The sequence below is a fragment of the Nomascus leucogenys genome, chromosome 18 (assembly GCF_006542625.1).
Source record: "Nomascus leucogenys isolate Asia chromosome 18, Asia_NLE_v1, whole genome shotgun sequence".
Classification (NCBI taxonomy): Eukaryota; Metazoa; Chordata; class Mammalia; order Primates; family Hylobatidae; genus Nomascus; species Nomascus leucogenys.
This window is the reverse complement of record NC_044398.1, coordinates 56,251,940-56,262,468: the sequence shown is the minus strand read 5'-3', so window position 1 is coordinate 56,262,468 and position 10,529 is coordinate 56,251,940.

Below are 10,529 nucleotides of genomic sequence, written 5' to 3'. Positions count from 1 at the left end.
ACTGGATAAGAGTCACCCATGTGTGCAGAAAGCAGACTCTGGCAACCTTCATGGAAGTCAGCACTGGCCCAGGCACAGGACTCAAAGAGGTGCAGGTGCTGGCTGTTGGAAGTGAAAGCATACTGGAAAACCAAGTGCACACAATGGCATGAATCCGCGGGATGCGCACTGACCTGCGGGGATGCACCTTGAGGTGGTTGGCTGCCTCCCTGCTGGAAGCCCCTGCATCCTCCCCCAGACTGTTGTTGATACCCTGTCACAAGCCTTGTCTCAACCAGCCTCCCATCTTGAGCACCCCCTAAAGGCCATTCCCTTCCTTAGCTTTGTCCTGGTCTCTGAACTTGGGCATTCATAGTCTGTATCCACCCTTTTATCAAATATAACTTAGGATGACTTTGTTTACATATGGTTGAGCTTGGCTTTTGCATGTCCACATACCCTACTTTGTACTCCCAGTAAAACCTTAATATTACCCCAGGTACTTATAGCTTACATTGCATAAAGAAAGAAGAAAGTAGGAAGAAAGGAAATCAGGAATTACATAGTTAACAAAGGCTGTGTAGTTAGCCACCCCCTCCCCATGTGGGGCCTGAATTACGTGATTGAGGGTGATCAGTCATTTAAATTAAGAAGCTACGATGTTTCATGTAGCTTTCTTGTAGAACAGCTACAGACTCTAAATATTTCATTTTTGAGAGAGGAAATTATCTCCAGGAAAAATGCCATGCATGACCAGGGTTAATGATATGGAACACACCCCAAAAAGATGCTTTGCCTTTGGGTACCAGGACTTCAAATCCTACACAATGAAGGTAGGCAAATTTCTTCTTCCATCAGCTCCAGATGGAGAGTGCAACTTTATGGATAATATTTTATACCCCTCCTTTCTCTCTCCTAACATACACACTTCCACCCTGTAGTCCACCCCACCCTACCCTGTCTCACTCTTTAATCCTATTTGTATGCAGGATTCTGTTATTTGCATTCCAGAGAAATTTTTTTCCTAACAAGTATAAAGTGAAGAAGCTGTTCTTTATGATGAAAGGATACAAATCTTTCACAACCTAGATGTTTCTAATACTCTTCAGTGAGGGTCTAAAGTGGGAAATGATTTAAATTAGTCTTCAGTGAATTTCTCCCCAGCTTTCTCAACCCAAAGGACAGAGCAGCAACTTAGCTGGTTCTCACAAGATCCAATGTTTGTTTGTTTCAGATCAAAAATGAAACCAAGAGAGAAAAGAAACAGTGCAGTTAGCAAGTTAGCAAAAAAAAAAAAAAAAAAACAGGGATTCTTAATCTTGAGGGTGTGTGAAAATACTGCTGGAAGAGGAGGCATTTCGATCTGCAGCCCTGCTGCACTGGGTTTCAGAGCTCTGCTGCTCTCTTTCTCCGGGTAACAGGAGACTTGAAGACATCGCCCAGAAGGTAGAGCTTCAAATCCTGTTCTAGGGCCTAGGAGCAGAGGTAGGGACCCCACTCCTGAGTTAATTTGCTGTATAACATATGGTATTTAAAAACTTTTACTAAAATCTCGTTCCTATGGTTTGTGGTCAATGTCCGGGCTAATTTGGGAATCGGGACCAACCAATTGATCCCACTGGTGAACAGAGAAACTCAAGAGCTCAAGGCAAGGCCTCATGTCCAGCAAAGTGTAACACCCTTGAAATCCCAAATCCTGGTGGGCACTCGTGCTTCCCACTCAAGGATCCAGATGCTCATTTTTGCATGGATACACTGTTGAGGCTTTTTCTGCCTGGAATGCCTTCCCCCTCCTCCTCACAGCCCATTTTTTTCTCCACACATCATTTCTGAGTCTATAATTCCTATAAAATTTTAATATCCAGCTTAAATGTTCATCTCTCCATAATTCCCTTGTCTGAACCCTTTTTGTCCTTGGTCCCAAAATAACTTGAAATGATTTTCTTCTATTTTCTTCTGTGGAAATTGTGGGTTTTTTCCCATTATGTAAGTGCCTTGACTCAAGGTGATTTATTACTTCAGCATCTATATAGTAGCTTTCTATGCTGTGTGTTCTTCTTCTATAAATGGGGGATGATAACAACAGGACCGGCCTCAGTGAGTTGCAGCGATGTTTAAATGAGTTAACAACATAAAAGGCAACAGAACCAGATACATAGTAAATGTCCAAAAATGTTAGCGATGATGATGATGTATATTGTTATAATAACCCCATATACCCTTGGTAAATATTTTGGAATGAAAGAATAGGTAAAAATAATTATCAATTACCCTGAAGCATGGGTGACTTGAACACCCAGGCCCAAGTTCCAGACTGCCCTGAAGATTGCTTTGTCATCACTGGGCTCAGCTAGAGTCTGGGTGTCTCTCTTGTTAGGTTCATGCAAGATCTCCAGGTCTTGCATGCTTATTAGATAAAACCCCACATAGGGTTAAACAGAAGACCCAAAGACAGGGAACTCTTCTCAGAAGGAAAGAAAATTGCCATTAGTTTTATCGCTGTGGTTTCTGCTGCTGTGGATGTTTTTAAAATTATCTAATTTTGAGAGCCTGAGAAATGACCAAGAGCCCTGCTGCCCAATTATAACACTGGTTGTGTAAACCCGGGAGACTTGGAGTCTCTTAAAATTTGCATAAAGAAGGGCTGATCATAATCACAATACATCACGACTGATGTGTTTTGTTTGCATGATATCGTTTGGTTCTGGTGATTTTTTCCTGCATTATTCTAGGTGACATGCTATCTCTCCATCAAAACAAGGAAGTGAAGTCTTGGAGGGAATATAGTAATCTGCATTTCTCTTGTATCCATTTTTTCACAGGACTTCACGGACCACTGGATCTCATGCTTTGGTGAGAGCATCTCATGAGGACTTTGCTATCAAAGCAAATTTTAGAACCCATCCGCAGGCATTCAGACTCAGTGTCTTTGCCCTGAAATAGGCATTTTAAACAAGATCCTTAGGTTTTTCTAAGGCAGGCATCTTCTGGTCCTCGTATTTCAAAACATTGCTTTTTATGGACACATAGGAATACACAGATGCATGCATGCAGTTTAACTGGAAAAATATTAAGTTTTACTGTCATTTATACATTCATTACAACATATTTCATTCACCAAATATTACCAAAACTTAGGATGTGCAATAAAGATTCAGAGTAAAAAAGTCCCTCCCATAATGGAGCTTAAATCCTTAACTGGTTAGAAACAATTCATCAACAAATAAATGCACATACACTTATACATGTGCATGCATGTTTGTTTATTATATATGTAATATGACATCATATACACTAAAGGTTATATATGTGTAGTATGGCATTCTATATAGTATATACTATATAGACAATATATACATATACATATACTATATACTATATTTACTATATATAGTATGTATAGTCTATGTAGTATATGCTATATTACATGTTACATGTAGTGTATATACTATATTATATACTCCATATCACATGTAGTGTATATACTATATTAATACTATAACATAACAAATATAATACTGTTATATAGTATTATATTTATATATTATATATAGTATATTATATGTACTAGTATAGTACATTATTATATGATATATAGTATATTATGTTAATATAGTATATTATATATAATATGGTATAGAATACTATAATACCATTTAGAATACTATATATACTATATAGAATACTATAATACTATATATTATAATGTAGTATGCTATATATACTATACTATATATATTATATATACTACTATATCTAGTATATACAGTATATATGTTGTATGCATATTATATATACAGCATATATAATATAATATGTATGTATGTATAGCATATGTTGTTTATTCTATATATAGTTATTTTTCTTGTATTAATACATTATATTAGACTTTATATAATGTCTGTATTTGTGTCTATATACATGTATAAATCCATATATAGGCATTATATAAATATAGTGTGACATTATATATTCCATATATGAAGTATGACAGTTGATGATAATTTCTTTAAAGGAATAAAAGCAAGTCATAGGAGATAGAGTGATCATTTAAGTAGAGTGACAAGGAGACCCTTCTGAAAAGAGGCATTTGAGCAGAGATCTAAAAGAATGAGTGGACAGACCCCACAGCTGTTGAGAAAAGAGCCCTGCAGGCAGTGGTAAAGCAGGTGTCATGCCCTGAGGGGGCACTTTCTTCAAGTGATGATGGAAATCAAGGAGGCCAGCCTGGTTGTGGTCACAGAAGCAGGAGGGAAAGGAATGGAGGTGAGTCAGAGAGGGGACAAGGACCAGCTCATGATAAGCCTTGCAGATGACAGAAAGGACTTTGGCATTACTCAGAGCAAGGCGGGAAGCCACAGACGGCCCTGAGCAAGGAAAACTGTGACAAGACATGTTAGAAAGGATCACTCAGGCTGCTGTGAGGACGGCACAGACAAATGCCAAGAAGCTGATGGCAAGGCCCCAGTGCTCAGGAAAAGCCAAGCAAAAGCTGCAAGGCATCCTGGTCTCATCAGAAATAAGTCAAGGAGAGAAAATGCAATCCCCACGAAATGAGCTTCAGAAACACACATCAGAGGCTATTGAGCTATTGATTAATGACATCAAAAGCAATTTTTAAAATTCAGCATAGCTTTTTTAATCCAAAAAATATGTATCGACACTCCCCCATGCCAACACTCCCTTTGAGTGAGGCAGATTCCTCAGGATTCATGTGGCAGCCATACATGAGCACATGAATGGATAGAGTAGCCACCAGCTGGCTCTGCCTGACATTCAGCTTCTTCTGCATGAGGCTAGCTTTGTTTTGGCCAAGAAGTGTGCAATGGGACATAAAACCTGAGCAGAAATGTGTCCCAGAATCTTCTGTATTTCCTTCTCCTCTGTCTTTGCCTTGCTTTCTTCTTTTTCCTCTCCTTATGCCTCTCTTTCTCTTCCTCCTCCTCAGAAAATCATTGTTTTGAAAAAAAAAAAATGCACACTTTTTTGAGGAATCTAAGCAATGCAAAAGTACAAAAAAAGAAAGTTTTTTTTTTTTTTTTTTAGAAAGCTACCTTGTAAAAACAATCATCAATAGCACTGAGCAAACTGATAGGAGATTGTAAAAAGTTTGCGGCTGAAAACAAAACAAATGCATTACCTTGTGGTTCTGTAGGCCACAAGTCTGATGTGGGTCTCATTGGGTTTGGTAAAATCTAGGTGTCTGCAGGGCTATCTTCCTTTCTGGAGACTCTAGGGGTAAATAGGTTTCCTTGCATTTTCTAGCTTCTAGAAGCCTCCTTTATTCCTTGGGTTGTAGCCTCTTCTCAAAGCCAGGAACGGAGCATCTCTCTGACCTACTTCCACAGATCTATCTGTTTCTCTGAGCATACCCAAGGAAAGGTTCCCCCCTTAAGAGAACACCTTTGATTACATTGGGCACACACAGGTAATCCATGATCATCTTCCCATCCCAAGGTCCTTAACTTTAATCACCTCCACAAAGTCCCATTTGCCACGTAAAATAACATATGCACAGGTTCTGGGGATTAGCATATGGACATCTTGGGGGAGGTCATTATTCTGCCTACCAGATAGATAGACCAAATGCTTTCATAAAAATGCAATATACTATTCTTGTTATTTGAAAAAAGTGTTCAGTTTTACCTAAATCAACAGATTTCAGAATTAATTATTGCAGAGACATCCTTCAGTCCTGCTGTGTGTGTTAAATGGAAGATGTAATTACAGAAAGCTAAGAGGCTTAGACAAAGGGTGAAAAATCTGTATAGCAATGAAACAAGATATTAAGCAAAACTTATATAGTGTTAAAATAAGCATAATGGGATGTCCTTTTGTGAAATGTCAACTAATTTCTTTAAACGGATACTTCCTTTTTCTCTGGGCCTCATCATCTCCCCAACCACCACCACCAAAAAAAAAAAAAAGTGTAAGCTAATCTAGTTTTAGCTTTTAGCTTTTGAGTTTCCAAAGTTTAGGCCCAATGGGAATGGAAAGGAGTCAAGACATATACGACATTGAGCAACAGCCAACTCCTCCTACCCTTTAAGCTTCTCACTCCTTGCTGCCATGATGAAAGGAAGCCCTATCAGCCACGTGGCAAGATCCACTAGAAGAGAATCATAGGCCTTATCAGCCAAGCCCCAGTTGAGCTCCCAACCAGCATTTAGCCAGGCTAGTGAGGACACTTGGAAACTTCCAGACATCTCAATGCTCCAGCCAACATCACATGAAACAGAAGAGCTATGTGGTGGACCTACAAAATCGTAAGAAGAGATATATCACTAATGATTCATGGCATTGGGTTTGGGTGTAGTTTTTAAATGCAGCAAATAAATAAATAAAACTGTGTAAAGATGCTGGTGAAAACCAAGCCTTTGATGAATGCAGAGGAACAACCTAGGAGCTCAGGTCCGGCTTGGTAGATGATGGAGACTGCCTCACATCTGCTCACACCATGATAACTGTACAGGTCATCCAGGGGGGTTACTAGAAACCAACATGGATTTTGTGGGGACACAAAAGACAATAACTGTGAAATTCAGCCTACAGACGTCTCTTCAAAAGGAAGCAGTAGATTGGGGGCACCATTGCCTCCAAGGCTGTGTGCATTGGCACCAAAGACAATTCCCTCTCTGACTGGCTTACCTTTTAAAATGACCTCTGATTGTTATGCATAAGCTTTTTGGTAATGCTATCATGGACAGTACCTGGAACCTCATGGACGTGACATTTTGGCCTTCTCTCCTGATGGTTCTGTAGCCTTTCTTAGACTTCTCCAGGGTCGAGCTTGAAGATCCCCCAGAGTGATGAGAAAGTCACATTTTTAAGTTCACTTATATTAACAGTTCAGCCACAGTTAGCTACTGAAGTTCAAATTTCTGTGACCACTTTGGAAAAAAACAAGATCCTAAGAGGGTGGCAGAGAGAAGATCCAACGCCTCTATCAAAGTAGCAAGGATGGCCAACTGGGCAAGTACAGAGGACATCACAAAGAACCTTGGAACAACAGGTTGTCTCACAAATGGCAGAAGATCAAGGAAGAATGAAACCCATCTGCACTGCCCAGATGGTCTCTGAGTTCTCCACACATCTGTACCAGCCCCTCCCGCCGCGTGGAGTCCTGGCAGGCTGTGAGCTCTCCTTTCAAACAATTGGCTCTAACATCCTGCAGTGAAGTGGCACCAACTCCCTCAGGCCCCCAGCCTCTCGCAAGGCCTCCAGCACTGCCTGTCCCTGTGAGTCCCTTAATCTCTTGTTGCAGAATGTGGCCTTTCAGCCCATGATACAAATTCTTGACAAGAGCAATACTTTAGGTGGCTTTGAATTTTCCCCACTCAGGAATTTAACTCTTTTTTGCATGTAATCTTAGACAAAGTCATTTACTGCTGAGAGCCACAGGACACAATGGGACCAGGTGTAGGAATGGTGATTTTCCACAGGGCTCATTGAGGAAGCACCTGCCAGCTCAGATGATCAGAGGCAGCTTCTGCTTTATCTCTGAAGGACCATGGGGTTAAGGCTGTCAGCATTAACCTTCAAAAGAGCCACATTGTGCCTGATAGGTGTGGATCTATCTTCAAAAGATAGAACCCAAAGGGCCACTGTGGTTTTCAGGGGAGAAAGCTACAAGATTTGTGGCTTGCCATGCTAACGTGCAGAATCTGGCTTCCCAGAGCATCCTTGTCTCATCTCAGCCTTAATATCCTTGGACCCTTTCCACTACAACCCTAGACTAGATCCTGGGAATATTCCCAGGATGATGTGGCTCCGTATTCAATCACAGCCTACTTCCAGAGAGTTCTGGGGGCTGAGGGGGTTGTGGAGTGAGAAAGGTCAGATCCCCTCAGCACTTTGCTCACCAGCACAGCTCAGCTTTCGGGAAGAGACATGGTCCTGTCCCTGAACAAGGCAAAGCTGTAACCATTAGGTGAATGACCACATATAGATGAAAACTATTAAGGTTTTATGCAGCTAAAAATCTGACCCAGGATCTGTGTAAAAAGGAAAAACTGTTTCAACGCTGGCTTTTTTTTTTCTGCTAGAGTTTACTGCCTTGTAAAATGGCATTTTCCCTGGGTAACAGTTGAATTGGAGTCACTTGTAGGAAATTTAAATTCTAATTGTGATAATTAGGTTGTAAAATAAGCATAGCAACATTAACTTATCCATTATATTTTGTTTTCAATTTTTAAATGGTTACAAAATTAGCCTTAAAAAATTGTTATTTTCTATTCTGGGGATACATGTGCCGCTTTGTTATCTCGGTATATTGCATGTTGCTGAGGTTTAGGGTGTGGGTGATCCTGTCACCTAGGAAGTGAGCATAATACTCGATAGTTTTTTTTTCTTTGTTTTTTGTTTTTGTTTTGTTTTGTTTTTTGATGGAGTCTTGCTCTAGTCGCCCAGGCTGGAGTGCAGTGGCACAATCTCAGCTCACTGCAACCTCTGCCTCCTGGGTTCAAGCTATTCTCCTGCCTCAGCCTCCCAAATAGCTTGGATTACAGAAGCCTGCCACCATGCCCAGCTAATTTTTAATTTTTTAGTAGAGACAGGGTTTCATCGTGTTGGCCAGGCTGGTCTCAAAGTCCTGACTTCAGGTGATCCACTCACCTTGGCCTCCCAAATTTCTGGGATTACAGGCATGAGACACTGTTTTGCTGCTCTGAGGCCACTGCCTCTTATGGCCCCTCAAAGGGGCAGCTGTTTCCTCTCCACATCCCACATTGGTTTTGGATGTGCCCCTATTAGTGACTAAAGACCATGTTTCCTCTCCCCTGTACAGTCCTCACATTCTCAGACTACCACCCACCACCCCTCCTTGCTATGTCCCTTTATGCATCACTGAGTTGAGCTCCTCTCATCTCTCAATAAGTTTAGCACCTCTTCCTTGACACAGTCTGTTTAATGCCATCCTCATAAGACTCCTTGGTGAGTCAGTAACCACAAATGCCCCCTCCAATCCCTTGGCCTCCCTTCCCTACCTTCGTCTCCTCCAGTAACCAGTTCTTCACCTCCTGCAGCCTCTCCTTCCACTGTGTCCAGGGCCACCGCCCCTCCATGATCCCGATTGCAAACTCTCTACCCTCTCACCATCTCTTCCTTTGTTCCAACACTCTTAGTTGACTATCCCAAATTCAAGACTTCTTTGACACTCTTGACTTTTTGTTTTCACTTGGCTTCAAGGGCCCTGCACCCTTGGGTAGAATTTGGACAGATCTAGATACCTGGGGAAAGTTTTAATATTGTGTATGTGGAAAGGTCGGTGGGAAAGTGGGTGTGATTGGGGAGAGTGAAGATGGAGCAAAGAGCTCACAGAAAGGGTCAGAGAAACATGTACTCAGTTTGTCATGAGACTGAGGTCAGCCTGCTGAAATTAAAAGAAAACAATCTGATAAGCTTGAAAAAGTCCAGTGTAATCAGATTAAATGTAGGGACCTGTGCAAGATCCAATTCAACAATAAAGCATTCCCTATTCTAGTATCTGGGGCATTTTTTATCCACTCAACCTCTTTCATTTATTAATCATCTAATGTGTTTCAGATGCTGTGCTGGGGCCTGGGCAAAGCCAGGCGAGAAGTGGTTCCTGCTATCAAGCTGACTAACATCTATCAGAAAGAACAGATCATGGTAATTTACATGATCACAGAGTTAGATGTGGGGTCGTGAAATAAAAGTGATCATCTAAATCAGATGGGGAGGTTAGGAACGTGTCCTGAAGAGATGCTCTGGTTGAGTTCTGGGGGAAAATAGGAGTGTAGTGGACAGACCAGACTCAGAATGCTGGCCATTGTCACCCCTCCCTCTAAGACAAGCTTCCTCTCACCCATGGCCCTGCTGGCATGAAGATTGCATTGCAGCACCCAAGCCCCCAGCCCATCCCCAATTCGTAGCAGCCACAGGAGGGCAGCACCCATCACTAAAGCCTGGTTCTGAAAACAGACAAGCCGACTGCATGGTGGTTCCAAAGAGTTTAAATAAATCAACAGAGAGAGATTGAGCACCCATCACAAAAGCCTGGTTCAGAAAATGAACAAGACTACTGTATGGTGGTTCCAAAGAGTTTAAATAAATCAACAGAGAGAAATTTAGTCAATGGAGGGGTCAGAAGCTCAGAAGTGCTATGAGATAGAGGCTGGGCAGTAGTGAGCCATGGTGATGAAGAGCTACCATGGTGATGAAACAGAAATGCAACAGTGGACGGAGCCAGTAGGAAGAGAAAAGGGAATGGAGAGGCCATACAGAGGGAATCAGGGATGCCACCAGGGAGGTCCTGGGCCCAGGGGAGACATGGAAGGGAGGAGGACCTGGTGTGGTCACTACACCTTTTAATGCCAGCTTCAGTCCCCAAGTGACATCTCTCTCTCTCTCTCTCTCACACACACACAAACACACACACTCACACACATTTTTCTAAGTCATAAAACAACCCAGAAAATATACTTCCAAGTATATAACCAAAGAAAAATTTCTCGTATGTGTACAAGGAAACAAGTATGATGATGTTCATTGGAAAAAAAGTAAATATTCAGCAGAGAAATCAATAATTA